The sequence below is a fragment of the Lactuca virosa genome, chromosome 5 (genome assembly GCF_052849685.1).
Source record: "Lactuca virosa cultivar CGN04683 chromosome 5, Lactuca_virosa_CGN04683_v6, whole genome shotgun sequence".
In the NCBI taxonomy this organism is placed as follows: Eukaryota; Viridiplantae; Streptophyta; class Magnoliopsida; order Asterales; family Asteraceae; genus Lactuca; species Lactuca virosa.
In genome coordinates this window covers 124,020,705-124,027,327 of record NC_136430.1, presented here as the reverse complement: position 1 = coordinate 124,027,327, position 6,623 = coordinate 124,020,705, and the positions used below count along the sequence as shown (strand labels likewise).

General features: G+C 37.8%; 1 pseudogene across 1 annotated transcript in view; it reads right to left on the bottom strand.

The window, feature by feature from the left end:
* Positions 1 to 3,887: 3,887 nt before the first annotated feature.
* LOC145117629 (delta-9 acyl-lipid desaturase 1-like) overlaps positions 3,888 to 6,623 on the bottom strand; it is an 89,848-nt pseudogene continuing 87,112 nt past the window's right edge. The window contains exons 4-5 of the transcript XR_013712724.1: positions 4,253 to 4,359; positions 3,888 to 4,179 (exon numbers count right to left, since the gene is read on the bottom strand). The product of XR_013712724.1 is annotated as a delta-9 acyl-lipid desaturase 1-like (transcript). The remainder of the gene's footprint in view (positions 4,180 to 4,252; positions 4,360 to 6,623) is intronic.

Below are 6,623 nucleotides of genomic sequence, written 5' to 3'. Positions count from 1 at the left end.
CTCTGCTATTTCTGCCGTAATCGGCGGGACCTGTGTCGTTAGCACTTGGATTGGGGTCTGTGTTCTACACTTGCGATGATGGTCGTTGTTTAACGTCACTAGTATTTTGAACATATCTTCTACTGCCGTCCCCGATGTTGTTGGGTTTCGATCCCCTTTTTGCAGAGAACCAGTGTCGTTTATTGGCTGTATCACTCTGAAGGTACGTCCGGATGGTGCCAAATGTTGTGACATGTTCAACACAGGTTTGGATGTCGGATGATGGATCTGTCTTGGGAGTTTTCCTGAGAACACAACACAGAAAAGGATCGTTAAAGGACGTACGGGTGTTCTCCCGGTACATCGCTCCAACGATCAAGTTAGTTTTCTGAGAGAGGTAATTTTAGGGTAATAGTCGTGAGAGAGAATATGGATCCCTTCCTTGGGGCGGAAGAGATCCTTTTATACCTGCTCCTAACGGATCGTGGGAACCTCGTACGATGAGCGTGAGACGTGGCATCCTCTGACTGGGAGGATCACGCCCATGTTAACTAACTGTCTGGTGACGCTCAATTATGGGAGTCACCTAAGATTTATGTCACGCCCTGATTAGTTATGAGTGAATGAGAAGATCGCGGGGGATATTCGTCCCTCGTGGAGGGAAACAAACTGCCACCCCGGTGCTAGACTGCCTTGGCCAAGACCGGGCCTTAGCCAAAGTCCTGACGAGATAACGTCTCGTTTATGATTTTTGTCACATTTAACATGACCGTTCATGGTTAGGTTAACAGATGCGTTGCGATCAAGTCGGGCCTTTCCCTTTCGAACCAGAAGTACACGAAACCATAACCATAAAACGGTAAGCACAAAGCTTAGTGAGTTCCACAAAATACCACATACCATACATACATACATCCATCGGGCCTCCCCCGGTATTCATCAGGTTCCGCCCGATACAGATTTGTCAGTAACATGCGATGGGTCCTTCCCAATACATTCATCAGGCCCCGCCTCGCATCGGTCCTCGCCCGATATACATACAACACATAAACCACATGCAAGAGTCACACAGACAACTAGAATACAAATAACAGTAATCCATGGTCCGGCATTAGTGCCTTCGACCCGCCAAACACTAGGAGGAGACTCACCTCAAACCGAGATAACCGAAACACGTGCGCTGCTGCTACCGGGTTCCTCATACTGAACATAACCAAATTATCTCTAGTCAATACTTAAGATAATTCCCCATAATCCAAGGTCCAATTTATTATCTATCATTACAATGGGTAAAACACCATTTTACCCTTCCTATATTTGACCCAACAACTCATGGCCCAACTTCCAAAAGACCCACGGCCCAAAAGTCCCAAAAAGAGAACCAGACTCGTACGCCCCGCGTATTACTCATTGATGCTTAAGGTACAACTAGCCACAACATGAAATCGGGAAGATATGCATTACGAAGAGCGTATGTATATGTACGCCCAACGTACCCCCTTTGTGACCATTTCTTATTTTAGGTCTTAATGCTTAAGACCAAAACATCCAAACGCAGATCTAATCTCAAAAAATCGACTTAAGTCATAAAGTTTCAACCTTTATGACTTTCCATGGTTAGAAAAGGTCCAAAAGCTAGAACCCTAACTTATTTATCCTTTAAGACATCTTAACTCTTGCTTGGAAGGGATAGGAGGCCCAAGATCACATTTTTATGCTTCCTCATAACTCCATAATGGATAAAGTTTCCAACTTTATCCATTAGAATGGTCCAAACAACCAAGATCTAGTCTTTAAGTCTCCAAGGGACCAAAAGTGCATCTTTTTCAACTTAATCCATTAAGCCTAAGTCTCCAACCTTCATATCTGAATGAATATGTTGTTTAGATGGATAAAGTGTCCAACTTTGTCCATAACAAGGTCATAAACTTTCAAGATCTAAACCGTATGCACTAAAGTGACCAAAAGCTCATAACACCCAAAACTAACTAGATCTAACAAATGCATCATCAAGATTCAAGCTTTATATCTCTAGAAGAAAGATCAAGGTGAACAAAGTCTGGATCTACAAGCTTCAATGCAACCAACACGTCTCCAATAAGTTATTTCTTCTCCAAGATGCACCAAGAACACTCCAAAGCACTTAACGCACCTTCTTTTTGCTCACAAGGCTCAAACTAGGGTTAGGGTTTCAAGGGAGGGTGTTGGAGAGGTGGAGGCTAAGAATGGAATGGGTTTAGGGAATTTAAGGAGCTTAAATAGGGCTCAAACCACGAAAATAGGGTTTGAGCACTGATTGCGTATGCCTGACATACTCGTGGTACGCCCAGCGTACTCAGGGATACCCTAGTACGCCCAGCTTACGCGGCTTAACCCGAAACCGTCCTAATTCAAACGGTCATAACTTCTTCGTTTCAACTCCGATTTCGACGCTCTTTATATCCTCATAAAGCTATTGAGGAGCTCTACAGCCCTATCTAATTATTTTAACTTAAAACACATCGAAATAAAATTCTTAATTCATAAAAGATGTCTGAAACACCCCTTTTTCCATTATACCATTGGGCTCCAAAGCACAAACCAAACTCTTGGATCACATAATCTACATTACCGACATCCAAATGGGTTTATACCTTTCCTTCCCCAAGGCCCGAAGCCTTATGATAATTGATCTTTGGGTCACGTCCCCGAACTATGGAACGACTCGAAACAGGGTGTTACACTATGCTTGAAGTCGTGCCAAAGCAACCTAATCGACATACAAGTACATGCTCCAAAATTACTTTTGTTCGACTTCAGCGGCAACACATTGCCTAGTCTCTTATTTCCAGTATCGTCTCTCAAGCACACCACAATTACCTCGAGGAGGAGGAGGAGGAGTTACCATTGGACATCGACATGGATGATCTAAGAAAAAGGCTCATGTTTCCTCTTGCTAGGAACGTCAAACAACTCTCGTTTCAAACGGGACGAGATGAATGCATGTGGGAACGATCCCCCTTTTTTTATGCATTCTTTGAGATTTGCCATCCCAAGCACGTATTTGCATAGACAAACGTCCGGTTCAGAAACAATAATCATTTTTGTAGGATCATGCTGAGGGAGGTCTTGGAGAAGAAGACCAAACTCGTGTATTGGTCACCTTACCCTAAACATGTTCAAATAAGAAAGGATCCTCATAAAAAATGGAAAACCCTAACAAATTCCTAGAGAAGCTTTCTTGTACTATTATTACATGCTTTAATTTTTGTTTTGTCGTATGTGTTACGAACATTTTTAAACTAATAGTTATCGTCTTCATGGGATGCATCGATGTGGTTTTGATTTAAATAATTAATTGAGACTACGTGGGATATGCAACAAAAGGTACGCATTTTCTAATCCACAGTGTTTGTAATTTTAATGATTCAACTGTATAGACTACTCATGGGTATTTCTAATCATGAATGCTTGTAATTTTTTTAGAGAATTATATTGTGCCATTGATTCATGTTGGATGCGTTGTTTGAATTACAAATTGAATGCAGTTTTTAAACGAATTATTTGTTTGAATTTTTTTTATATGGGTTGTGTTTTTCCATTTTTCAAATTTAGAGTTTTGGGTAATACCTCCGTCTGTTTGTTTTTCATGTTCATATGCTTTAGATTAATTTCTATAACAGATATTGTGGAAATTCTATGTTAGTTTTTTATTTTATTTTTGAAATGGAAAATTTAATCAATTTTTAAATGTATTTATTTAATAAAAGAAACAATACAAATGAAATATGTCAAAATTAAAGAATATAGAGGCATTCAACTTATAGATTTATTTGCAACCAAAATGAAAGAAACATAAATTAGGGAATTTTATATTGACCAAAAGACTTGCAATAATAAACAAATCCCTAAATTATACATTAATCCGCATAGGCTTAATCATATATCGACGTTTATTTTATTTAAATGTATCCTTTCCTTTATGTTATACACATAAGGATCAATCATTTATATGTATTATCAGAAATGACAAATGACTTTTTACGTTTTTGGGCATCAGTCGGCACTTTGATGTTGGTTGCCAACCCTACGGTTTCAAGAAACTGTATAATGTACCAAGTAAAATCAATTTGCCACCACTCCAATCCATGTCGAGCTGAATACTCAAATGCATGATGATTGTTATGCCATCCTTCCCCAAAGGCAAGCACTCCTACCCACCTTCATAATATTTGGACAAACATTTATGATAGAATTTTGCTATTATTGATTATTCAAATATTTATAAACGTACCAGTTGTTTTTGGAGAGATCACCGGTATTCCAAGCCTGGTTTCCCCATATATGACAAACGGAGTTCACAAAAAACGTGATATGGCTAAACCATACCGTTCTAACACCCTGCATACACCATAAATATAGATTAAAAACGATTTTTTTTGGTGAAATTTAAGAACATTGAAAGCCTTTGTTTGCATGTCTCTATCTCATTGGTTCTGTATGTGCTTTGTCTTACTTAGTCGATTAATACAGGGAAGAAAATAGAAACATCTATGTTCTCCGTTTTCTTAAAAGATGCTGATTTCAAGTCTGCAAGTGTATTCGTGTGCTCTCCTCCTTTTCATCCTCCAGACCACCCCTTTTTCTTCAAATCCGATTTGCAGGTCTGATCAAAGAAAGAAAAAGAAGAACAGAGGATTGCCATCTTTTGTATGTGTATGTGTATATTTTGTAGCCAACACCCCTTAATCATCTGAACTTTTGCGCACTTTTCAGCTCCGCCTCTGCAATGAAGTCTCCTCTTTGATGAGGCAAAGGCAGAGGAAAAAATAAAGGAGAAAGAAAAGTAAGCGGGGATCGAGGAACGTCCCGAAGGTGGTGAGCGATGGCAGTTCTTGGCCAACGGGAGTTTGGATGGAATAAGGGGGCCGGTGAGGTATAGGCATGAGATGGTGTCAACGTGACTAAGGATGGAAAGAAAGGGGTCTTGGGGTTTATTATTTTTTTTATATTTTTTAATTGCACTTAGTTAAAAAAATTACAAATTTATTTTATATGTTTTTTTTTTTAAACGGTAAATCTAACCTACTCCTAAACTACACCTTAAATCCACTTATGTCCGCGACGAGACTTGAACCTTCAACCTCAAGGAGATAAGGCAATACCGGATACCGCTGGACTAGAAGCCCTTTGAAAGAAATCACCCATATAAAAAAACTATAACCATCGAAACAATTGTCGTAAAAATAATAAAGAATAAAAGAAGTCACTCATGCAAGACGAGATTATAATCATCGTAACCACTGTCGTAAAAATAATAAAAGATTATAACCATCAAAACCATTATCGTAATTATAATAAAAACTGAAGTAGTGACTTTTTATAAACATTTGTATCATTTACATAATTTTGTCTTAATAATAATATAAAAGAAAATATTAAAATATTAAAACAAATTATAGGTGCAAAAGTCATCTTAGACCGGTTAGGAATGAATATTAAAATAAAAAATCAAAGATACGTACAACTTTGGATGTTTTTTATAAGTTTTACAAAATTTGCAAGTTTAGGTATAGATTCATCTTATGAAAAGAAGATATTACGATTCAAAAATAAATAAATAAATAAAATAAAATAACAAAAACTCATAACAAATCAAAACTTGAAGAATTAAATTTTAGAGATATAAATTTTTAAAACGATAAAACGAAAACTTGAAGAATGAAGTTTTAGTAATATAAATTTTTAAAATGATAAAACGAAAACGACAATTTAAAAAGCTCAACTAAAATATTTTTATTTGGATAAATATGTACAACATACTCACCACACCGCGGGTGTCATGTTGAGGTAGTTGCACATCACGACGTGCAAAAAGGTGATGATGTGGCGGTTTTTAGACGTGGAGATGTGTTGTTGAAGCCACGTGTTGTCACACGAGTTTTCTTTTGCATGACCAAGTGAATACCCTATCTTTTTTGGCATGGAGGGGTGAGTTGATGTTCCAATGGAGTGTGACATGCCCATACCGAACATCCTAACGTACAAATTATTTTTATAGGTTAAAATCTCAAACAAGTGAACCACACCACATTGACTCTAATTATTTTAAAATATGGGATTTTCTAATAGGAGATGATAATTCCACATTACTTTTTGATTCATCCACATATTTCTAAAGTCGATGGACAATTATGCCCCTCAGAGTAATCATTTGTAATAATTAAAAGAATAACCCCTTTATCTTCCCAGTTTCCTCGACATTTCTAAAGTCAATGGGAGACCTTTAACCCATACCGTCGTCGGAAACCGTTCCCTCTTTGGTCACTTGAAAAATAAAACCAGATGTAAAAGCATTTAACAAACCACCAGCAAAATCGACGATGTCGTCTTCAAGAAAACAACCTACAAGTACCAAAATCATAACCAACCTTCAAAATCAGATTTGTTGGTCGATGGAGTTTTAAGGTTTCAAGATTCGATCTAGAAGAGTTCAATATTTGATTAGTTCAGGAATTCTTTGACCTTAATTTCATCATCGGTGACAAGTAAGGCTTCTAATCTAGTGCTTTCTATCAACTGGTGTAGGAGGGATTATTGAAAACGATGGAGGGGCGGTGGTGGGAGGGCCTTTTAGAGCGAGCTTAGTCCCAGAGTGGAATTGA